The 25,593-nt window shown below is 47.2% G+C and overlaps 1 protein-coding gene across 7 annotated transcripts in view; it reads right to left on the bottom strand.

Moving 5' to 3' along the window:
* MPPE1 (metallophosphoesterase 1) overlaps nt 1–25,593 on the bottom strand; it is a 296,325-nt gene that overhangs the window by 41,031 nt on the left and 229,701 nt on the right. The gene's annotated exons all lie outside the window — the stretch shown is intronic.

Raw genomic sequence — 25,593 nt, 5'->3', positions numbered from 1 at the left:
AGCTGCTTGAGCGTCACCGACGCTCAAGTGAACACTTAAAACTATAGGAAATACACAGATACTGGTTTAGGGTCCAAAGCCTATTAACTGTATTATATCTAATATACTTGTAAAAGAGAATAACAGTACAAATGATACACTACAATATAACAGAGACTTCCTAACCAAATAACTAAACAATCTAATACAATACAATACTAGACAATGGGAGATATGAGAGAAAGAGAAGGGAGAGAGAGAGAGAGAGAGAGAGAGAGAGACGGAGAGAGAGAGATTGGCTCACAGTAAGACAATATGATTACGGAGAAAAACTTACGCACAAAGGGTATGATCGCATGCGCCTCTGGACATCCAGCTTCCCGATTATCAGCAATGAGAACCGTTTGATGAGAAGTGAAAGCTGGATGCCACAGGCCTGTCTTTTATGCTACTCACACAATGCAATCTAATGGTCCCTACAACCTCATTGTCCATTGGACGCAGGAATTCGGCTTCGCATTATAACAAAAGGTCATAGGGTGGTTCATACAGGTGGGCTGTGACGATTTCAAACAGCTCAGGTGGGTGGGAAACTAGGTTTCCCGCCGCATACCTGAGTATGAGTAAATAATAGTAATGGACATAAACTTCTTATGTCCATAACTATTCGCACGAGCGATTAATACGCTCCAAACCAACACCGGAATATTGCTAATTAAATACTCTTCCGATGGGTACCAAACACTGCTGTATGATTCCTGTTAGACCCTTCGCACAATACAAAGAGGGATCCCTCCATTCAGGGACATTCTATATTAACCAAACTTTCAGAATCTATCAAAGGGACCATGATCTACAAACTACATTAATTGTGGAAATATGTAACGATTGGGTCGCACGCTACGACTACATACTCCTTACCGTAAATACGCATACCGATGCGAGCGGGTGCACGCATCAGCGGGTATGCGCTATCACGGGAAAGCGCACGCATGCGCAGCGCGGACCAGCGTGAGGTGCAAATATGGCAGCGTGTATAGGGATATTTTTCTGACTTTGACAGTCCACCCTTTGGCAGTCAATAATAACTGCCACCTTCTAAAGCATTTCAAAAGGAGAAAAATATAAGTCAGGGGTTAATTCATTTCCATGGTTGGGTAAGGAAGAAGAGAGGAGTAGGTGTGAAGAGGGTATGACCTAGTGAGATAGCAGAAGTATGTGTGTATGAGTCCATGTTTGGAGGGTCATGTATCATCGTGCCGTACGTGTGGTAAATCAAGCTTCGAGGTATTGCGAAGTATACATTTGAATTCCTTCTTATCCCGTGGTACAGGTCTGTGGATGGGCTGTCAAACTTTACCGAGCTCTTTTCGGCTTTTGAACAAAATGGGGAGCACATTTTAATTGATGATACATGAATGGGGGAATATGTGATTGCTGATATCTGTGCCTGTATTCCCTATACTATGTGTGTTATTACCTGAGGGTTGTAGAGATGAAGATAAAGAACACTTATGGGAAATGCAATGATATTCTATGTCAGGGAAATGTACATCTGTTGTTGAAGTTTTGTTCGGTATCTGTTGAGAGTCGTCTTCTTTGCGCTGTATTGCTCCTTGGGCATGAGCAAATAGCTTTGTCAGTGCCATCAGATTTACAAAAAAAATGTTGGGCTAGCGTGAGTTTAAGAATACTAGGGAAACTGGGGATCCATGGCAAAGTTCATCAAATGTCCATTTCTCAAGTGGTCAAAACTTCATTTTTGGTGCTTGTCTGTTGTCTGTTTAGCGTCTCGTCAACTTCCTCGTCCAAGGGGGTCTTTGTATCTTGGAGAAAAGCAGAAAAAACAGGTGAAAGAGACGGACCGTATAATCGCTTTTTTCATCACATCCTGGTTTCTATCATTGGGTCATAAATCAAATCCAGGTTAATTACAGTTTCCTCACTCCTCAAGCTCATCACTTTTGTACTTTGTTTGCACCTCATTAAAGCCTGCCCGCATCTAAATATCAATCCAATAGATATAACAACACCTAAGATACATAGGAGGAACTTTCCAACATCCATTATGACTCCTTGAGCCCAGTCTCCTAAACCGGAGAACCAATTTCGCGGGTTCAACCATGACACCCAACCAGTCAGCTCATTACCTACAGCAGCAAGGGTGAGATTGTGTTTGAGACGAAATTCCCACTTCAATTGGAGAATATCGTCCATCTTTTGGTCTATGACCTCTACCGGATCCTCGGTGCTATTTGTGATATACGTGCAACACTTTATACCGTACTGTGTTGCCAATGTAACACAATATCCGCCTGTTACTGCTGTAAGATAATTAAGAACCATCCTATGCTGAACTAGTTCTGTTTTATAAGCTTGAAGTTCTCTTCCAGTGTATCTGAACGTGTCATCATACATTTCAGTGATATTATCTAACAAATTGGCGAGTGCGGAAATGTATCTATAATTCATCACTCCTCGAGCGGTGCGAGTGAAATCTAACGCTACCAGAACCTGAATCCCGGTGGATTCATGGATAAGATCAGAGGCCGGATGCTCTAACCTTTCTGACAGTTGTCTTTTAACTCGGTGCTCGTAATGAGTGTGAGTATAAGGAGCTTGGGCACCACGGTGTATGTCCTTAATTTTGTCATGTGTAACAGTCATCACTTCAGGCAATACTTTTCCAATATAACACAATCCTTCAGAGTTTGGGGCAAGCCACTTGTACGCCTTTCTCCCGCATATGAAATATGCATCATCGGGGAGAACATATGGGACAGAGAAGGACATTACCATATTACACACCTTCCAGGTGAACTCTCCTGACCCTAATTCTTCCATCTGCTTAATGCACGTATCGGTTTGTACGATATGTGCACAGTATCCTGGTGATACTTCTCCAACTCTAGTAATCATATTTCCTAAGGTATATCGATACCGGAAAGATTTTCCTCTACTGGCTATGTGGCGTACAAGCTCTGTATCTGTAGGCATTCTATCTGCTCTGTGTGAAAAGGTCATGGTAAGGTTGCTCCATGACACTTCCCAATTTCCCGGCTTACGGGGATTGGAGATATTAAAACATAAGAGGGACCTATCCACATGGTATTGGTGGAGCTTCAAACTAGGAGGGCTGGAGATGTTAAACCTCCGGTCCACCGGTCTCCCACCACTTAGCTCAAGTACCTCCCCTAACGTTAAAGGAAATGGTACTAGCCCTGATTTGCTATGACCCTGAGGTACTTGAGAGCATACCCAACAGTCTGTTTGGTTTAGTACGTTACCCACTAAGGAGTGATAGTCACTCAATGGATGCCGGTCCATATGGATATTAAAACTGGATTGGCATTTCTTTATGCACCCATCCTCAATCAAATTGTCACAGAGCCTACAGATACAGTTTTCTTCAGCTAATAATCCATCACAATTTCTTCTATCGGATCGTTTTCTGATACTCGCCTTTGCTTGTTGGTTTGGTTGATCTTGGAAAACTACGCCTCCATCATCATAATCGGAACCCATTCCAGAACCTCTCTCGACCTCTATGGTACTCTCGCCGGAACAGACTGCTCTGGTCAACATCATGGTTAACATAAAAATCAGGATCACAGTCTCTTGGGGCAAGTCCATCTTTGAGGAGGAAATAGAGAAGAATGAGAAGGGGGAAAAAGAAATTTTTAAGGGAGAGGGGGTGGGAAGTGGAGAAAAACAATAAAAGGGAGAAGAGAGTCAACAACTGCTTTCGGTCTTCAAGGCTCAGGTGCCGCCTCAGTCCTCCCGGAACAGACACTCCAGTGATACAACCTCTACCGTCTGTTCCTTATCACGGGACTTCTCTGGATCAGCAACCTTTTTGCAGTGGGATGAATGGACCCAAGTCTCTCTCTCAGCAACCTTCAATGCTGTGGTGCTAGTCAATAAAACCTGGTATGGTCCTTCCCATCTATCAATAAGACAACCTGAGCGTAGAAAATTTCGTATCATTACATAATCCCCAGGTTCAATGTCATGACAATTACTATCTGGTAAATCAGGAATCACCAACTTCAGATTATCATTTTGATTCCTCAACTGCTTACTCATGTTAATCAAGTATTTTACAGTCACTTCATTGTTACATTTCAAATCATCCTGAGGGTTAATCATGACATGCGGTTGTCGACCAAACAGAATTTCGAAAGGGGACAGGTTAAGAGGGGACCTGGGAGTGGTTCTGATGCTATACAAAACAATGGGTAAAGCTTCTGGCCACGTCAATCCTGTCTCTGCCATTACTTTACTCAATTTATTTTTAATAGTGCTGTTCACTCTTTCGACCTTCGCACTCGCCTGTGGACGGTACGGAGTGTGCAGCTTGCTATCAATTCCCATCAACTTACACATTCCTTGAAAGACATCACCGGTAAAATGGGTACCCCTATCACTTTCAATGATTCTAGGGATACCATATCTACATACAAATTCCTGCACAATTTTCTTAGCTGTAAACATAGCGGTATTTGTAGCTGCTGGAAATGCTTCGACCCAATTCGAGAAAACATCTATACAAACAAGTACATATTTCAAATTTCGACATGGGGGTAATTGAATGAAGTCAATTTGTATTACCTGGAAAGGGCCGCCGGCAGGTGGGACATGGGATGGTTCTGTAGGTATTGCTTTTCCAATATTCTTTCTCAGACAGGTAAGGCATGACATTGCTCTTTTACCCGCATGAGAGGAGAATCCTGGGGCGCACCAGTATGCTCTTACCAATTTGCACATCCCCTCCTTGCCTAGATGAGTCAGCCCGTGAGCTGCTTCAGCCAGACATGGAAGGTATGTCCTGGGGGCCACTGGTTTACCGTGTCCATCCGTCCAGAGCCCTGAGGACTCCTGGCCATATCCCTTTGCCTTCCAGACTGCCTTTTCCTGCGTGGAACACAAATTCTGCATCTCACACAACTTCTGTGTGTTGATGGTATTAAATACCATCAGTTGTGTGGTGTCTGTCTGTATGGGGGTAGCAGCTGCAAGCTTAGCTGCTTCGTCTGCTCGGCTGTTACCAAGTGACACTGGGTCTTGACTATATGTATGTGCTTTACATTTGATAACAGCCACTCTGTCGGGTTCCTGTATCGCTGTTAGAAGCCTTTTTATATAAGCTGCATGCGCTATCGGTGTACCAGCTGCCGTCATGAAATTTCTGAGGCGCCATAGGGCTCCGAAATCATGTACTACCCCGAAGGCGTATCTAGAATCGGTGTAGATATTGGCTGACTTACCCTTAGCCAATTCACATGCTCTGGTTAGGGCGACCAGTTCAGCAACCTGGGCTGAGTGAGGTGGACCTAGCGGTTCCGCTTCTATGGTGTCTTGGTCATCTACGACTGCGTATCCAGTACACAAGTCTCCCGAGTCTGACTGTCTGTGACAACTACCGTCCGTGTAGAACGTGAGTTCTGCATCTTCCAGTGGATTGTCACTGATGTCAGGCCTTGCGGTAAAATTTTGGGTCAAATATTCCATACAATCATGTGTATCTTCCTTTGTATTAAATCCTCCTTCCCCATCACTCTCACCTTCCACCCTTTGTGTCTGTCCAGGCACACCTGGGAGAAATGTTGCAGGATTTAATGCGCTGCATCTCCTTATGGTGATGTTTACTGGGGCCATTAGTGCCAATTCCCATCTTGTAAACCTCGCTGATGAGACGTGTCTGGTTTGGGCAGAATTTAATAAGGCAGATACTGCATGTGGTGTATGGATTGTGAGGTTGTGGCCTAGCACGACATCTTCGCTTTTTGTCACTAGCAATGCTATCGCCGCAACGCTACGCAAGCATGTGGGGAGGGATCGCGCTACCGTGTCTAGCTGAGCGCTGTAGTATGCAACTGGCCTGCTGGCATCACCGTGTTTTTGGGTTAGTACACCTGCTGCGCAACCAGCACTTTCTGTTCCGTATAGTTCAAAGGGTTTCCCATAGTCTGGCATACCTAGTGCTGGCGCCTGCGTTAGGCACTGTTTGAGTCTCTCAAATGCTGTTTCGGATTCGTCTGTATGCGAGATCCTATCAGGTTTGTTTGAGGAGACCATTTCCTGCAAAGGTAACGCCAATATGGAAAACCCTGGGATCCAATTACGGCAATACCCACACATTCCTAAAAACGTCCTGATCTGTTGCTGGGTTTGTGGCAGTGTCATGTCTCTAATGGCTTGGATTCTATCAGCGGTCAGGTGTCTCAGTCCTTGTGTTAGACAGTGTCCCAAATATTTTACCTTAGCTTGGCATAATTGCAACTTGTCTTTGGAAACCTTATGTTCTGTGTCTGAAAGATGAAACAGGAGCTGTTTCGTATCCTTCAGGGAAGCTTCCAGCGAATCTGAACACAGTAGTAAATCATCTACATACTGTATCAATACTGATCCACTCTCCGGTTGGAAAGACTGTAAACAATCATGCAAAGCTTGAGAAAATATACTTGGACTATCTATGAAACCTTGGGGTAACCGAGTCCACGTGTATTGGACTCCTCTGTATGTGAATGCAAACAAATATTGGCTGTCAGGGTGCAGAGGTACCGAAAAGAATGCGGAGCAGAGGTCAATAACAGTGAAAAATTTGGCAGTGGGAGGAATTTGCATTAGGATGACAGCTGGATTTGGCACTACGGGGAACTGACTCAACTATTTTGTTAATCCCCCTTAGATCCTGCACTAGCCTGTAACCCCTCCCCCCACTCTTTTTAACAGGGAAGATGGGACTATTTGCTGTGCTGGACGTTCTTACTAGAATGCCCTGTTGTAGCAAGCGCTCTATTACTGGGAAAACTCCTAACTCCACCTCTGGCTTCAGAGGATACTGTGGGATTTTTGGAGCTATCCTACCATCTTTTACTTGTACAACTACTGGAGCTACGTTTGCCATTAATCCAGTGTCCTGTCCATCTTTTGTCCAAAGTGACTCTGGTATCTGAGATGTCATTTCTTCTATTTGGGATGGATTCCTATTTGTCATAATGGGATGTGACATTAATTTTGATGGGGAGTCTAACATGTCTCGTACTTCTTGAGCGTGATTCTCAGGAATGTCCAAGAATACACCTTCAGGAGTACAATAAATGACGCAACCCATTTTACATAGTAAGTCTCTTCCCAGGAGATTGGTTGGTGCCGATGCAGCTAGCAAAAATGAATGCTTGGTATGCAAAGGCCCTATTGTAATCTCGGCTGGTTTGCTAACAGGGTAGTGCTGGACTACTCCTGTCACTCCCATGGCTGGAACTGTCCTACCAGTGGTTCTCATGCCCACTGTCGAATTTATCACTGACTTGGCCGCCCCTGTGTCTACAAGAAAGTTTAAGGTTTTACCAGCTACATTGATTGCAATCTCTGGTTCACTTCCAAGACTGGCAATCAATTTAACTGGCTGCAGATTACAGGTATGGCCACACCCCTATTGGGTATGCTGACCTCCCTGAATCCCGCTGGCAGCGACTACTTGTGAGGGAGTTAGCTGGGAACTACCAGAGGCATGCCAATCCCTGTTCGGGGGGTATCTTTTTGTTTCCCCTGTATGTGGCTCAAAACTCCGCCTCTGTGGACCCTGCTCCCAATGTCGTGTGTCGTGTCGTTGTCTAGGGGGTTGAAAAGATCTTTGTACACTCTTTGTTCTACAGTCTCGTGCATAGTGTCCCTGTTTGTTACAAGAAAAACATGTTATTACACTTGACTTACCCACAGGATTCGGTGGTACATACGCAGGCTGCCTTGTGGTCAGCGCCTGTATACTTACTGACATCAACTTATCATTTTGCGACTCCCTGTGTCTAGTGATGTTTCTGTCGTGATCAATAGCAGCCTCTCTCAATGTGGACACCGACAGACCTCGCCAACATGGTTGCGTGGTCTGAACCCTAGTCTTTAATGTTTCCTTTAAACCATCCATCAGTACAGATACTGCTACTTCTTGGTGGTTTGGGTTGGTCCTAATGTCTTCTATTCCAGTGTACTTTGCCATTTCTAATAGTGCCCGGTGGAAATATTCTGCTGCCGTTTCGGACTCTTTTTGTCTAATGGAGAATATCTTGTTCCATTTAACAACGGCTGGGAAATACTCCTTTAGCTGTAAATTTATCCTTTTTACATTATCTTTGTTGTACACATCTGAAAGTGGTACATCTTTATCTAGTCCACAATCAGCTAAGAATTGAACTGAGTCGACATTTGAAGGTAAACAAGCTCTTAGCAGTATCTGCCAATCCTTGTTGTTGGGTTCTACAGTGTTACCTAGATCCCTGATGTATTTTTGGCTAGCAACTAAGTCTTTCCTGGGGTCAGGAAATTCGGACACTATTGTTCTTAATTCCATTCGGGAAAATGGAGTGTACATGGCAATGTTCCTTATGGGAGTGGCTCCTGACACATCTGTTTTCCCATTGGGAACTGCTATTACTCTAACAGGGTTAACTCTAACAACCTCATTCTGTGTAGATTCTACAACTTGTGGTGAAATTGTTTCAGTATAATGCATGGTGCCGTACTTACCCGTTGACACGACCTCACCTATCCCTCCGCTAGGGGCCTTCGCTAATCTCGTGGGTGTTGCTGTGCCTACTGTGGTCTCTGCTATGGTGGCTGCGAGAGAGAGAGCTGAAATTGTTGCCGGATCGTCTTCTTGATCACACTCCTGAGGAAAGTTCAAAACAGGGTACAACTTGCACGGGTTAATAATTGTATGGGTTACTTGGTGAACATCATTAACATTTACAGGGTTACTAAGTGTTTGTGTTTTACAACCCAGTGCGTTTCTCTCCGTAATCAACTTTTCCCCTGCTATGTATGGTGGTGGCGGGGCTGTGGCGATCAGTTTCCTGACTGCCCCAGATCCCGCCGCCAGAGCCAAACCTCTCTGTATCTCACCTTCCTGTTGCCACAACTGTAAATAATCATGATGCTGAATTCGTCTCTTTGTTGATTTTATGAGACATATCCTCCTCCTTAAATTTTGTAACACTTCTGGACTGAAGCTACCTATTCTTGGGAATTTCTCCCTGTCTTGTACAGTCATTCTCTCCCATTCATCACATAAAACCTCTGTGTGACTTCCGTATTTTTCACACATGATGTACCTTGCCGACCCGACTGGTCGGTTCTCTGAATCAACCCGAACCGAGGTTGATCGCCCCCTACCTGAACAATTGGCCCCCATAATCTGCAGGTGTTGCTTACTACTCCTTTGATCTTTATATCACGGTCTTCAGCGAACCCTTACAGCAAACCAAATTATTCAAGATAGGCCGGCGGTGGCGGTTTACCGAGTACCCCACTCACTCGCCCACCTCGACCAATACGACCTGATCACACCGATATGGTGCTGGCGTACTCGATACAGGGCCCTACCAGAAAAACCTTCTGTTTACTGGAACATATGAGGGTTACCCGCAGGACACTTACTCTTTCCAGTAAAGGTGGGGTTGTTAGATAGTTCCTGAGTGACCAGCGAACTTCCCTTTAAAAATAAAAAATTACACAAATCACGTCAGAATGTACAAATAGCGTTTGTGACCACTTTACTCTAATGGTATTAGGTCAGATTACTAACTACTGCACACAATTACGTGCGGTACAATCGTTCAGTACATAAGCACTACCTGTTATGTACTGAGAGATCAGTGGAATCGAAAATTGCGGCTGCGAATTCCTTCAGCCAGAGCTTCCAATGGCCTATATGGGTTTTAGCACCAACCCCCGGGGTTGTGCTTCTTGTACCTTTATAGCGGACCTTCTTTGTCTCCTTATGACCTCCTGGTCTTGTTCTGTACGACCTCCTGGTCTGACCTCCTGGTCTTGTATACTGGTTCGCTATACTCTAATGCTCATATTTTATTTAACCAAGGATGCCTCCTTAGCCACCGTATATGTCACTTACACGTATGTCCTACCCGATTTCTTTTTGGTTCAACCTCTAAGTTATATAAACTTATAAAAACACACTCACTCAACACATGTACACTTTCGTTTCTATATCTATTTCTGCGCAGAAATTTTCTTTAGCCCAGCTGTGTTACCAATTAGGAGCAGGATCTGTTAAACTAAATTTCAAATTTTTCAAAAATAGATTTGCGTTATTTACCGCGTCGCGTTATCTACCGCTGTGCGTTACTTATCGCCTTTGCGTTACTTGAGCTACGTGGGCGTAACCGGACGCTACGTTGCGTAATGTACGCTGCGTGCGTCTGCCTTTGGATTGCGTACGCTAGTCTTTGTTAGAGACACGTGTACGCAAAACAAAAGATCCACCGTAACACAATTTCTTTTTATCAATGTAAACGATCCCTGATCATCTACCGCACACCACACTGACTGCCTTATCTCCCAGACAAGCCGTGTGTTGGTCTATACTTTAACTATTACCTCTACTATGAAATAACAGCAAATCTCTTTTAGCACTTTCTATCAACTATAAAAATTGGCAAACAGGAATAGTGATATACGAAATTGAAAAAGAAATGCAGATATGTATGCGTGCGTGTATACGCAAGACAGAAAAGAAATAAACAGTTTTAAAAGACACAAGCGTTTTGTTCTTACTTCCGGTTCCCGGATTCCTTCAGCACTCTTTATCTAAGTGAAGCAGACGCTTATCCCGTCAGCACTGTGAGACAACCTCCCACCCTTTGCTGGGGGATAATGTCTGCTGATCTACCTAGTGCAGATATGAGAAGGACAGGACGAGTCCCCAATTGACAATGTTAAATTCCTTTGTCGTATAAACAACCCTTAATGAAGTCTAAGAACACTGTACGCTGTTTACTTAAGAAGTACCGTAAGGGTACACTAGTTGCGTAACGATCGCTTAGCCGTAGGCGAGACGCTTGAGCGTCACGTTCGCTCACGGCCCAGTGATCACAGGACAGCACGTTATTGGTGATGACTAGAGTAATGATTCGCTATGGCGTAGCGGACGCTCGAGACCACGAGGAGATCACCAGCGGCGCAGACGCTCACAACGCTATACCTTTATGTCTAAACCTATTATCAATGAAATACACAGAATACCTTAATGTGAATACAGGGTGTAAGTGCAACCTTGTGTAACCTGACTAACTACAAAGCTGCTTGAGCGTCACCGACGCTCAAGTGAACACTTAAAACTATAGGAAATACACAGATACTGGTTTAGGGTCCAAAGCCTATTAACTGTATTATATCTAATATACTTGTAAAAGAGAATAACAGTACAAATGATACACTACAATATAACAGAGACTTCCTAACCAAATAACTAAACAATCTAATACAATACAATACTAGACAATGGGAGATATGAGAGAAAGAGAAGGGAGAGAGAGAGAGAGAGAGACGGAGAGAGAGAGATTGGCTCACAGTAAGACAATATGATTACGGAGAAAAACTTACGCACAAAGGGTATGATCGCATGCGCCTCTGGACATCCAGCTTCCCGATTATCAGCAATGAGAACCGTTTGATGAGAAGTGAAAGCTGGATGCCACAGGCCTGTCTTTTATGCTACTCACACAATGCAATCTAATGGTCCCTACAACCTCATTGTCCATTGGACGCAGGAATTCGGCTTCGCATTATAACAAAAGGTCATAGGGTGGTTCATACAGGTGGGCTGTGACGATTTCAAACAGCTCAGGTGGGTGGGAAACTAGGTTTCCCGCCGCATACCTGAGTATGAGTAAATAATAGTAATGGACATAAACTTCTTATGTCCATGACTATTCGCACGAGCGATTAATACGCTCCAAACCAACACCGGAATATTGCTAATTAAATACTCTTCCGATGGGTACCAAACACTGCTGTATGATTCCTGTTAGACCCTTCGCACAATACAAAGAGGGATCCCTCCATTCAGGGACATTCTATATTAACCAAACTTTCAGAATCTATCAAAGGGACCATGATCTACAAACTACATTAATTGTGGAAATATGTAACGATTGGGTCGCACGCTACGACTACATACTCCTTACCGTAAATACGCATACCGATGCGAGCGGGTGCACGCATCAGCGGGTATGCGCTATCACGGGAAAGCGCACGCATGCGCAGCGCGGACCAGCGTGAGGTGCAAATATGGCAGCGTGTATAGGGATATTTTTCTGACTTTGACAATATTGACCCAATCATCCGTCGGCGGTGCCGACACTGTCACTCTCGCAGAACTGTCTGTCCCCACACCAGCCTCCTCCTGGGAAGAGCATTCAGCCTAAGACATGTTGACACACACACGTACCGACAGCCACAACCACAGTGGGGCTATAGGAGTCAGACCCACAATAAAGCCTGCAAGAGAGACACAGAGAAAGTTCTGCCAGCTCACACCCAGCGCCTATCCCGGTACTGAAGTCAGTAACAAGACTGCCCAGACCTGCTAGCGCTTTACTTACTTGCACAGCAGGGTGGAGGTCAGGGCCAGCGTCTCTGCAGCGTTATGTGAAGAGAAAAATGGCACTGGTCACAGCTGTGTGAGCTAAGCCCCACCCACTATATTGCACGCTTCAGTCCCGCTCAAAAAACTCTTTATACTGGCGGGGGTCCCTTAACACGTGCCTGGGCACTGTTATATCCTAAGCCAGTGCTGTTTGAGGTCCCCCATGCTGCCCACGGCGTCCCCCCCCCCTGCGCCCTGCACCTTGCAGTGCCGTGATCAGTGTGGGAGCACGGCGCGCAGCGCGGCCGCTGCGCAGTACCTCAAACGCAGTCTTCTGCCGTCACTGAAGTCTCCTGATCTTCTCATACTCACCCGGCTTCAATCTTCTGGCTCTGTGAGGGGGGTGACGGCGCGGCTCCGGGAACAAGCAGCCAGGCGTACCAAGTGATCGAACCCTCTGGAGCTAATGGTGTCCAGTAGCCTAAGAAGCAGAGCCCTTGAACTCTTCAGAAGTAGGTCTGCTTCTCTCCCCTCAGTCCCATGATGCAGGGAGCCTGTTGCCAGCAGGTGTCCCTGAAAATAATAAACCTAATAAAGTCTTTTTCCTGAGAAACTCTGGAGAGCTCCCCAGTGTGCATCCAGTCTTGCTGGGCACAGAATCTAACTGGAGTCTGGAGGAGGTGCATAGAGGGAGGAGCCAGTTCACACCCATTCAAAGTCTTATAGTGTGTCCATGTCTCCTGCGGATCCCGTCTATACCCCATGGTTCTTGAAGCATCCCCAGCATCCTCTAGGACGTATGAGAAAGAACCATAGGGAACAGAGTGATCATTACGTGCAGAGAAATAGAGTAGAGCGACTGGGTGGTCTACCAGGGGGTCGGTTGGTCAGGAGTTCAGCAGGTGGACTGCTTGAGGAAAGAAGCTTTTGGGGCTTCTGTTGGATCTGATGGAGATCGCCCTGTATCATCTGCCAGATGGCAGCAGGTTGAGCGTGCTGTGGCTAGAGTGAAGCGGGTCCTTAACTATTCTAGTTGCCCGTTTTTTGGCTCTGGACAGATACAGATTATGGACAGGGGGAAGGTCCACTCCGAAGATCTTCTCAGCAGACCTTACCCCTCTTTGGAGCCTGTGTTTATCCCTTTTGCTGGCGGAACTATACCAGACGATTATCGAGGAGCACAGCACAGATTCTACGATTGCAGAGAGCAGGAACATCTGTGGGATGTTAAACTTCTTAAGTTGCCTTAGGAAGAACAGCCTCTGCTGCGCCTTTCCGATTATGGCCTTTGCATTGAGCCCCCATTTGAGATCTCTGGAGATTGTGGTCCCCAGGAACTTGAAGGCATCCACTAGCGACACCACGCTGCCGGCTATGATTAGTGGGGGAACTCCATCTGGCTTCTTCCTAAAGTCCACTACCATCTCGACAGTTTTAAGTGGGTTGAGATTGAGGTTGTTGCAGCTACACCATCCGGCCAGCTGGTCCACTTCCAGTCTGTACACAGATTCGTCCCCATCCTTTATGAGGCCGATGACAGTGGTGTCATCGGCAAATTTTATGATCTTAACTGACTGTGACTCGAAGGAGCAGTCGTTGGTATACAGAGAGAAGAGCAGGGGTGAGAGGACACAGCCCTGAGGGTCCCCAGTACTGATGGACAGTGCTTGGGAGGAGAATTCTCCCACTTTGACCACCTGTTTTCTTTCTGTCAGAAAGTCTACAATCCAGGAACAGGTAGCTTCTGGGAGCCCTTGGTGGAGAAGTTTGGGGTAGAGAATGCTGGGGACGATTGTATTGAAGGCTGAGTTGAAGTCGACAAACAGGACCCTCGCATAGGTACCGGCCGCGTCCAGATGCTGCAGAATGTAGTGCAGGCCCAGGTTGACAGCATCCTCAATGCACCAATTCGCTCGATAGGCAAACTGAAGGGGGTCTAATTGGGGGCCGGTCACAACTTTTAGGTGGTTCAGTACCAGGTGCTCGAACACTTTCATGACCACAGGCGTCAGTGCTATCAGTCTGTAGTCATTTAGGCTTGTGATGGTAGGTTTCTTTGGGACTGAAACAATTGTGGAGCTTTTGATCCAGGAGGGAACTTTGCACAGTTCTAACGATTTGTCGAATATCCTGGAGAATATCCATGAGGCAATGGGATCGTTACCATACCGGCATTTAGAATACCGGCAGTCGTACCGATTTAATTGTATATGTACACGTAATCTGTTTGAAAACTCAATAAAAATTTAATATTAAAAAAAAAGAATGCCGGCAGTCGGAATACCAACACTAGTCAGAAGAATGACGCCGGGATCCCGACATCGATCACAATGCCGCCATCAGAATTCGGACTGCCGGCATCCCATTCGTAATTATGCCGGTGAGGGTCAGAATGTAAGGAGGGGAATGTAAGGTTAGGTTTAGGGGGAAAGGTTACAGTTAGGCACTGAAAAGGCGAGGTTAAGGTTAGGCACTAAGGTTGGATGGTTAGGGTTAGACTGCAGGGACAGAGGGTGAGTGCTAGGCATTAAGCGGGAATGGTTGGGGAGGGGGGGGGGGGGGTAAGAACACTTACATAGCAGGTGTCAGGATGCCACTTTCAGTATTCTAACCACTTGTAGCCCAAGCGCCGGGTCCTGATACCATCCCCAGGCAACATACACATTTATATGCAAGGCACCAAACTGACTCATTTGGAAAAAAAAGACAGAAATAGAAAGCATGGCCTAATAGCATACTACCGGAAAGTCCCATACTGTTCTCAGTTTGCCTCAGGTCTGTCTCTTTCTAAGGAACGATTATACACATGCTTTGAGTCCCCCCTTCCCGATGTCTTATTGGAGCTAACTGGATAGCCCCTTGTGAGTAATTTACCAGCAAGTAATTCAACATGGGAAATCGGATACCCCCTTAGTTTCTTGCATGTAATATGGGTGCAATAGCAGCCATCGTGTTGAACCCAGAGGTTCTTATAATAGGAGCTCACCATCAAAGAACACCACTTCAGCATTGCCAGCCAAATGGACTTGCATGTGGGCAGAACCTTGGTGTTGGCCTGGATTGTGGCTTGACAGGTGCGACTAATGTGCCTGTATCGATCCATAGGAAATGCATTGCGCATATGAGACTATTCACATCCGCTTGCGTGTATTCACTGCTACAATATGTGCGCACTTGCGTAACAATGAGGGGGGACTTATCTGTACAAGCATGTGTATCCTCACACCAGAACAACTGCAGTGTTCTCTACATGGGTCTCCCAGTGAAAAAAGCACACATTTCATGCACTACAGGAAGTTAGGGTCCCACCAGCGTCTCCCCATCCAATCGCCACCTGAGACCTCCCCTCATGCCCGAGTGAGTGAGAGACAGCTCACAGCAGCGGCAGAAGGGAGGGCGGGTTATCAATTTCGCATCTATGTTCTGCAGGAACATGAAATAGCAGCCTAACAGGAGGAAATGGGGAATTGAGTGAAGTCCAAAGCAGCTGCAGAAGTATGATCAGTGTGGCAGAGACCAGTCAGTCCCCGGTAAGTAGACAATGGGTGTTCTCATTTACTTCACTGCCCATTATCCCGATTCCAACTAATAGTTAGTAAAGTTATATACTGCCAAAACTATCGCCTATCCCCAGCACTGCCCCATCTGCTGCGTGTCTTTACCCCCTCCCTACCCCCAGAAATGCCTGCCCTTAGCCCTCTCTACCCCCTCCCTGCTCAGACTGCTCCCTGCCTAAACCCTCAGCTCTACCCCCAACTGCTGCCTTCCCCAGCACTGCCCAAGCTACCACTTGACTCTGCCCCCAGCACTGTCCCAACTATTGCCTGCTCTCACCCCCCTCTCTGCCCCCAGCAGGGCATCTGCTGGCTATGTAAGATCAAAGCAATGCATTTAAAAGCAATACTGAAAATATATGGCATCTGGTAGTGTACGGTATTTGTAGGACATGTGGGGTGGACTGATGGCTTATGGGGATTTCAAAAGCATAAACTGTGATGGGATCCTAAATGGAAAAAAAAAGCAGGGTTGTACTCCACTGTTTCTAAGTGAGTGGTCCCAGGACCCGCATATTGTTTAGCTCTGTATGATCACTGCCAGACTGTAAATTAAACAGCCCCATTCCAGCCACATAACACATGTTTCCACTTCCTTCACCAACTGCCTGTACGATGGTAAAAAAATTTTTAAAGACTGGCTTACTGACTTTCAAAGCCCTACATAACCAGGGTCCATGTAAATTTGAAGTAACTTTGTACCTAGAATCTACCATACATCATTTGGGGGTCAAGCTTTTAGCTTTGTGGCTCTGACTCTCTGGAACTCGCTGCTTCGTACAGTTTGAGGTGACCTGATTTTAGAGACCTTACAAAACCAGACTCAAGATTTATCCGACAACTTAATAATTTAATGACTGTCCCTTTAGTATCAAAATAAAATGCTTAGCGCTCTTTTCTGTAGTCCTTTAATACAATCCCTATGTCGACATCTGCAGAATGCCAACATTAGAGTTACACTGCAGGAGGGGAGGGTTAGAGGACAGCTGGCAGTTATAAGCACTTGACCACCGGACCTAGAAGACACTGCTGTTAAGTGATCACTGCACCACTGAGACTGCTCTGTCGGCATTATAATCCTATCGACTATTCATCAATGTCAACAAAGTATACCAAACTCATTTATCTTATTTTATGGGGGGTTTTTAAGTCTGGAAACGTAAAGCAATTTGAGTGCTACTGGGTGAAAAGCACTAATACATGTAATTTTATTATGTGTAACCAAATCAACTCCTTGGTCTGTTAATATTTATGAGGCAGGAAAACCAAGTTATGGTCAATTAATGAGATATTATGAATACGCAAAAAATAAAATTAAAATATTGCCCATTTATTGTCCCCTCCAGCTCCCACCTCCTTCCTGGGCAACGTAACATCCAGGAAACATTCCTAGAGGTGAAAGTTGTCATATACAGTGCCAAGTACAGCTGACAGGGCTACACTAGGCACAGCCATAAGATTGCAGTCCTGTGTCACCAGGGTCTCTGACGTCAGGACGCAGCTATAACTGCAGAGCATGTTCTACCGCTGTGTGTGGAAGCGCTCATCACCAGGAGAGAGGTTCAATCCGTCCCTGCCTCCAAACACGCTGATAGCAAGGGACTGCGCACTAGGCATCAAGTTATTTTTCTAATCATCGGGGTGACTAAGACGTGCTTAGCACTGCATTAACTACACTCACATAATTACCCTACATATTTTACAGATAGTATTTTTCACCACACATGAATAGGTAAAGGGTTGTATTTTTTTTTTTGTTACTTACCAATCTAAATATGTTTCAGTGCTATTTAACTCATGTACTATGATCGAGAACTCCAATGAGAATAGCATTTTTATAGATTGTCTCATGAAATATTGTGGCCTGAGTGCTCCTGTCAAAGGCGGAACTACCGGCAGTGCAAGCAGTGCGTTGCACTGGGGCCCGCCTCTGTCCAGGGGCCCAAGCATGTAATGAGTCAAACTGACTCATTACATGCCGCTGTGCGCTGCAGGCAACCGCTGCCCGCAGCGCACAGCCGCCCGGAGAAGAGAGGAGCAGCGGCACGGACGGGGGAAGGAGGAGGAGGGAGGTGAAGGAGGGAGCCGCAGCAGCGCTTTGTTACTGGTGGAGGCGCTGCTGCTGCTGCCCCTCTGCTTCACTATAGGCTGTCTTCCGAGAACAGCCTATAGGGAAGCAGAGGGGCAGCAGCAGCAGCGCCTCCACCAGTAACAAAGCGCTGCTGCGGCTCCCTTCTTCACCTCCGTCCTCCACCTCCTCTACTGCCCGGGAATCGTCTGACGCGGCTGCACCGAGGAGACTGAGCCGGCGGAGAGGGTAAGTATAATTCTTCTTTCTTTCTTTTTCTCTTTTTCTTTCTTTCTTTTTCTTTTTTCTTGGGCCTGCCTGCCGCTATGTGTAAAAATGGGGGACTGCCTGCCGCTATGTGTAAAAAGGGGAATCAGCCTGCCGCAATGTGTAAAAAGGGGGGACTGCCTGACGTAATGTGTAAAAAGGGGGAATCAGCCTGCCGCAATGTGTAAAAAGGGGGGACTGCCTGACGTAATGTGTAAAAAGGAGGAATCAGCCTGCCGCAATGTGTAAAAATGGGGGACTGCCTGCCGCTGTGTGTACAAAGGGTAATCTGCCTGCCGCAATGTGTAAAAATGGAGAATCTGCCTGCCGTAATGTGTAAAAATAAGAATTTACTTACCGATGATTCTATTTCTCGTAGTCCGTAGTGGATGCTGGGAACTCCGTAAGGACCATGGGGAATAGCGGCTCCGCAGGAGACTGGGCACAAAAGTAAAGCTTTAGGACTACCTGGTGTGCACTGGCTCCTCCCCCTATGACCCTCCTCCAAGCCTCAGTTAGGATACTGTGCCCGGACGAGCGTACACAATAAGGAAGGATTTTGAATCCCGGGTAAGACTCATACCAGCCACACCAATCACACCATACAACTTGTGATCTGAACCCAGTTAACAGCATCATAACAGAGGAGCCTCTGGAAAGATGGCTCACAACAACAATAACCCGATTTAGTTAACAATAACTATGTACAAGTATTGCAGACAATCCGCACTTGGGATGGGCGCCCAGCATCCACTACGGACTACGAGAAATAGAATTATCGGTAAGTAAATTCTTATTTTCTCTGACGTCCTAGTGGATGCTGGGAACTCCGTAAGGACCATGGGGATTATACCAAAGCTCCCAAACGGGCGGGAGAGTGCGGATGACTCTGCAGCACCGAATGAGAGAACTCCAGGTCCTCCTCAGCCAGGGTATCAAATTTGTAGAATTTAGCAAACGTGTTTGCCCCTGACCAAGTAGCTGCTTGGCAAAGTTGTAAAGCCGAGACCCCTCGGGCAGCCGCCCAAGATGAGCCCACCTTCCTTGTGGAATGGGCTTTTGCAGATTTTGGCTGTGGCAGGCCTGCCACAGAATGTGCAAGCTCAATTGTACTACAAATCCAACAAGCAATAGTCTGCTTAGAAGCAGGAGCACCCAGCTTGTTGGGTGCATACAGGATAAACAGGGAGTCAGATTTTCTGACTCCAGCCGTCCTGGAAACATATATTTTCAGGGCCCTGACAACGTCCAGCAACTTGGAGTCCTCCAAGTCCCTAGTAGCCGCAGGTACCACAATAGGCTGGTTCAGGTGAAACGCTGAAACCACCTTAGGGAGAAATTGTGGACGAGTCCTCAATTCTGCCCTGTCCGTATGAAAAATCAGGTAAGGGCTTTTATAAGATAAAGCCGCCAATTCTGACACGCGCCTGGCCGAAGCCAGGGCTAACAGCATGACCACTTTCCATGTGAGATATTTCAAATCCACAGATTTAAGCGGTTCAAACCAATGTGATTTTAGGAACCCCAAAACTACATTGAGATCCCAAGGTGCCACTGGAGGCACAAAAGGAGGCTGTATATGCAGCACCCCCTTGACAAACGTCTGAACTTCAGGAACTGAAGCCAGTTCTTTCTGGAAGAAAATCGACAGGGCCGAAATCTGAACCTTAATGGATCCTAATTTTAGGCCCATAGACACTCCTGTTTGCAGGAAATGCAGGAATCGACCCAGTTGAAATTCCTCCGTTGAGGCCTTCCTGGCCTCGCACCACGCAACATATTTACGCCAAATGCGGTGATAATGCTTTGCGGTCACATCCTTCCTGGCTTTGATCAGGGTAGGAATGACTTCTTCCGGAATGCCTTTTTCCTTCAGGATCCGGCGTTCAACCGCCATGCCGTCAAACGCAGCCGCGGTAAGTCTTGGAACAGACAGGGTCCTTGCTGGAGCAGGTCCCTTCTTAGAGGCAGAGGCCACGGGTCCTCTGTGAGCATCTCTTGAAGTTCCGGGTACCAAGTCCTTCTTGGCCAATCCGGAGCCACGAGTATAGTTCTTACTCCTCTCCGTCTTATAATTCTCAGTACCTTGGGTATGAGAGGCAGAGGAGGGAAACACATACACTGACTGGTACACCCATGGTGTTACCAGAGCGTCCACAGCTATTGCCTGAGGGTCCCTTGACCTGGCGCAATACCTGTCCAATTTTTTGTTGAGGCGGGACGCCATCATGTCCACCTTTGGTTTTTTCCAACGGTTTACAATCATGTGGTAGACTTCTGGGTGAAGTCCCCACTCTCCCGGGTGGAGGTCGTGCCTGCTGAGGAAGTCTGCTTCCCAGTTGTCCACTCCCGGAATGAACACTGCTGACAGTGCTATCACATGATTTTCCGCCCAGCGAAGAATCCTTGCAGCTTCTGCCATTGCCCTCCTGCTTCTTGTGCCGCCCCGTCTGTTCACGTGGGCGACTGCCGTGATGTTGTCCGACTGGATCAGCACCGGCTGACCTTGAAGCAGAGGTCTTGCTTGTCTTAGGGCATTGTAAATGGCCCTCAGCTCCAGGATATTTATGTGAAGTGATGTCTCCAGGCTTGACCACAAGCCCTGGAAATTTCTTCCCTGTGTGACTGCTCCCCAGCCTCGCAGGCTGGCATCCGTGGTCACCAGGACCCAGTCCTGAATGCCGAATCTGCGGCCCTCTAGAAGATGAGCACTCTGCAACCACCACAGGAGAGACACCCTTGTCTTTGGTGACAGGGTTATCCGCTGATGCATCTGAAGATGCGATCCGGACCATTTGTCCAGCAGGTCCCACTGGAAAGTTCTTGCGTGGAATCTGCCGAAAGGGATTGCTTCGTAGGAAGCCACCATTTTTCCCAGGACCCTTGTGCAATGATGCACTGACACTTGGCCTGGTTTTAGGAGGTTTCTGACTAGTTCGGATAACTCCCTGGCTTTCTCCTCCGGGAGAAACACCTTTTTCTGGACTGTGTCCAGGATCATCCCTAGGAACAGAAGACGTGTCGTCGGGATCAGCTGCGATTTTGGAATATTGAGAATCCAACCGTGCTGCCGCAACACTACTTGAGATAGTGCTACCCCGACTACCAATTGTTCCCTGGATCTTGCCCTTATCAGGAGATCGTCCAAGTACGGGATAACTAAAACTCCCTTCCTTCGAAGGAGTATCATCATTTCGGCCATTACCTTGGTAAAGACCCGGGGTGCCGTGGACAAACCAAACGGCAGCGTCTGAAACTGATAGTGACAGTTCTGTACCACAAACCTGAGGTATCCTTGGTGAGAAGGGTAAATTGGGACATGGAGGTAAGCCTCCTTGATGTCCAAAGACACCATATAAACCCCTTCTTCCAAGTTCGCAATCACCGCTCTGAGTGACTCCATCTTGAATTTGAACCTGTGTATGTAAGTGTTCAAGGATTTCAGATTTAAAATAGGTCTCACCGAGCCGTCCGGCTTCGGTACCACAAACAGCGTGGAATAATACCCCTGTCCCTGTTGCAGGAGGGGTATCTTGATTATCACCTGCTGGGAATACAGCTTGTGAATGGCTTCCAATACCGCCTCCCTGTCGGAGGGAGACGTCGGTAAAGCAGACTTTAGGGGAGTGCCTGAGTCCGCTTGTAAAGCCCCAGCGTCATGCTGAGGACTTGGCAGAAAACGGGAGAGGGCTTCTGTTCCTGGGAACTGGCTGTTTGCTGCAGCCTTTTTCCTCTCCCTCTGCCACGGGGCAGAAATGAGGAGCCTTTTGCCCGCTTGCCCTTATGGGGCCGAAAGGACTGCGCCTGATAATACGGCGTCTTCTTATGTTGGGGTAAAAATGTGGATTTCCCAGCAGTTGCCGTGGCCACCAGGTCTGATAGACCTACCCCAAATAACGCCTCCCCTTTGTAAGGCAATACTTCCATATGCCTTTTGGAATCAGCATCACCTGACCACTGCCTCGTCCATAACCCTCTTCTGGCAGAAATGGACAGCGCACTTACTCTTGATGCCAGTCGGCAAATATCCCTCTGTGCATCACGCATATATAGAAATGCATCTTTCAAATGCTCTATAGTCAGTAATATACTGTCCCTATCTAGGGTATCAATATTGTCAGTCAGGGAATCCGACCAAGCCACCCCAGCACTGCACATCCAGGCTGAGGCGATTGCTGGTCGCAGTATAACACCCGTGTGAGTGTATATACATTTTAGGATATTCTCCTGCTTTCTGTCAGCAGGTTCCTTAAGAGCGGTCCTATCAGGAGACGGTAGTGCCACCTGTTTTGACAAACGTGTGAGCGCTTTATCCACCTTAGGGGGTGTTTCCCAACGTGCCCTATCCTCTGGCGGGAAGGGGTATGATGCTAATAACCTTTTAGGAATTATCAGTTTTTTATCGGGGGAAACCCACGCTTCATCACACACTTCATTTAATTCCTCAGATGCAGGAAAAACTACATGCAGTTTTTTCTCACCAAACATAATACCCTTTTTAGTGGTACTTGTATTATCAGAAATATGTAAAACATTTTTCATAGTATCAATCATGTAACGTGTGGCCCTACTGGAAGTCACATTCGTCTCTTCATCGTCGACACTGGAGTCAGTATCCGTGTCGGCGTCTGTATCTGCCATCTGAGGTAACGGGCGTTTTAGAGCCCCTGATGGCTTTTGAGACGCCTAGACAGGCACGAGCTGAGTAGCCGGCTGTCTCATGTCATCAACCGTCTTTTGTAAAGAGCTGACACTGTCACGTAATTCCTTCCATAAGCTCAGCCACTCAGGTGTCGACTCCCTAGGGGGTGACATCTCCATTACAGGCAATTGCTCCGCCTCCACACCATTTTCCTCCTCATACATGTCGACACAATCGTACCGACACACAGCACACACACAGGGAATGCTCTGATAGAGGACAGGACCCCACTAGCCCTTTGGGGAGACAGAGGGAGAGTATGCCAGCACACACCAGAGCGCTATATATATACAGGGATAACCTTCTAGAAGTGTTTTTCCCCTTATAGCTACTGTTTTATTTATACTGCGCCTAATTAGTGCCCCCCTCTCTTGTTTTACCCTTTTCTGTAGTGCAGGACTGCAGGGGAGAGTCAGGGAGACGTCCTTCCAGCGAAGCTGTGAGGGAAAATGGCGCCCGTGTGCTGAGGAGATAGGCTCCGCCCCCTTCTCGGCGGACTTTTCTCCCGCTTTTTGCTGTATTCTGGCAGGGGTTAAAATACATCCATATAGCCCTGGGGGTTATATGTGATGTATTTTCGCCAGCCAAGGTGTTTCTATTGCTGCTCAGGGCGCCCCCCCCCAGCGCCCTGCACCCTCAGTGACCGGAGTGTGAAGTGTGCCTGAGGAGCAATGGCGCACAGCTGCAGTGCTGTGCGCTACCTTGGTGAAGACTGATGTCTTCTGCCGCCGATTTTCCGGACCTCTTCTTGCTTCTGGCTCTGTAAGGGGGCCGGCGGCGCGGCTCTGGGACCGGACTCCGAGGCTGGGCCTGTGTTCGGTCCCTCTGGAGCTAATGGTGTCCAGTAGCCAAGAAGCCCAAGCTGGCTGCAAGCAGGCAGGTTCGCTTCTTCTCCCCTTAGTCCCTCGATGCAGTGAGCCTGTTGCAGCAGGTCTCACTGAAAATAAAAAACCTAAAACTAAACTTTTACTAAGAAACTCAGGAGAGCCTCCTAGAATGCACCCTTCTCGGCCGGGCACAAAAATCTAACTGAGGCTTGGAGGAGGGTCATAGGGGGAGGAGCCAGTGCACACCAGGTAGTCCTAAAGCTTTACTTTTGTGCCCAGTCTCCTGCGGAGCCGCTATTCCCCATGGTCCTTACGGAGTTCCCAGCATCCACTAGGACGTCAGAGAAAATGGGGACGCTGTCTGCCGTAATGTGTAAAAAAGGAACGCTGTCTGCCGTTATGTGTAAAAAGGGCACGCTGTCTGCCGTTATGTGTAAAAAGGGCACGCTGTCTGCCGTTATTTGTAAAAAGTGTACGCTGTCTGCCGCTATGTGTAACATGGGCACGCGGTCTGCCGTTATGTGTAAAAAGGGCACGCTGTCTGCCGTTATGTGTAAAAAGGGCACGCTGTCTGCCGTTATGTGTAAAAAGGGCACGCTGTCTGCCGTTATGTGTAAAAAGGGCACGCTGTCTGCTGTAATGTGTAAAAAGAGGAATATGTCCGCTGTAAGGTGTAAAAGGGTCTCTACCTGGTGTAGTGGTGCTACTGTGCGGCGTAATTTGAATAATGGAGACTACTGTGTACCGTTTTATGAATTGGTATTATTTTGTGGCCACACCCCTTCCCCACGAAGCCACGCCACTATGTATTTTTGCGCGCGCCTACGGCGCGCACTGCCCCTGTTTTGCATGCAGGAGTGGGGCTCCGATGCCGTTTCTTGCACACAGTGCTAAAATGTCTAGTTACGGCACTGTTGCTAGGTATCCATTTCTCTGGCCCTGAGCAGGTCCCCCTCACCAGATCCTCTCCAGGGGTGAGGGGGTGGACTTGGATGGGATGTGTGTGGGGGGGATGTGGGGAGGGGGGCAAAGCATTTTGTCGCACCTGGGCCCACCGCTCGCTAGTTCCGCCACTGGCTCCTGTAGGTATTAACTGACAAACTTCTTAACCAGTTAGAGCAGGGGTAGCCAAGAGGTAGATCGGAGCACCCACTGTTAGATCGCGACCAACTTAACCAGCTCCCAGTAGTGGCGCGCTGGTGACATCATGATGTCACCCGCACGCTGTGAGGAGCCCACTGCCGCTGCTTCTCTTTCTTCGACTGCCTGGCCTGCCTGTAATGGGGTGCTGTCGTAGGGAGCTGCTGTTCCTCCTGGCTGTCTGCTCAATAGGTAGTGTTTGGCGGTGTTATTGAAGTGTTATATGGGGAAGGGGGAGGGAGGAGGTGCGGGGTCTGAGACAGTTTAATATAGGTTTTATTTTTTTTGTGGTAGACAATTTTTTTTTTACTTGTAATGGGCAATTTTACTACTGTGTGTGTCGGGGCCAATGTGTTTGAGGTTTTTACTTGTTGGAGCCAATTTGTGATTTCGGGTGAGACAGTCCCTACACCCTGTGCAGCGAGAAGGTCACGCCCCCTTTTTGTTATGCTTTGCCCCCTTTTTGGCCATGCGTCTGTGGCACGCGCTTTTGTCCCACCTAGATAGATCACGAAAAGCTTTTCAGCTTTCAAAGTAGATCGCCAACTCCAAAAGTCTGGCCACCCCTGAGTTAGAGCATACAGACAGTTACTGGTGTTCCGCTGCCGGAAGTGTCAAGATCTAGCCATTCAAATTCTAGAGACAGCACATGCAACTTGTGGGGAGCA

The sequence above is a fragment of the Pseudophryne corroboree genome, chromosome 5 (assembly GCF_028390025.1).
Source record: "Pseudophryne corroboree isolate aPseCor3 chromosome 5, aPseCor3.hap2, whole genome shotgun sequence".
In the NCBI taxonomy this organism is placed as follows: domain Eukaryota; kingdom Metazoa; phylum Chordata; class Amphibia; order Anura; family Myobatrachidae; genus Pseudophryne; species Pseudophryne corroboree.
The sequence above is the reverse complement of the archived record's forward strand: the minus strand, read 5'-3'. Positions and strand labels throughout refer to the sequence as shown.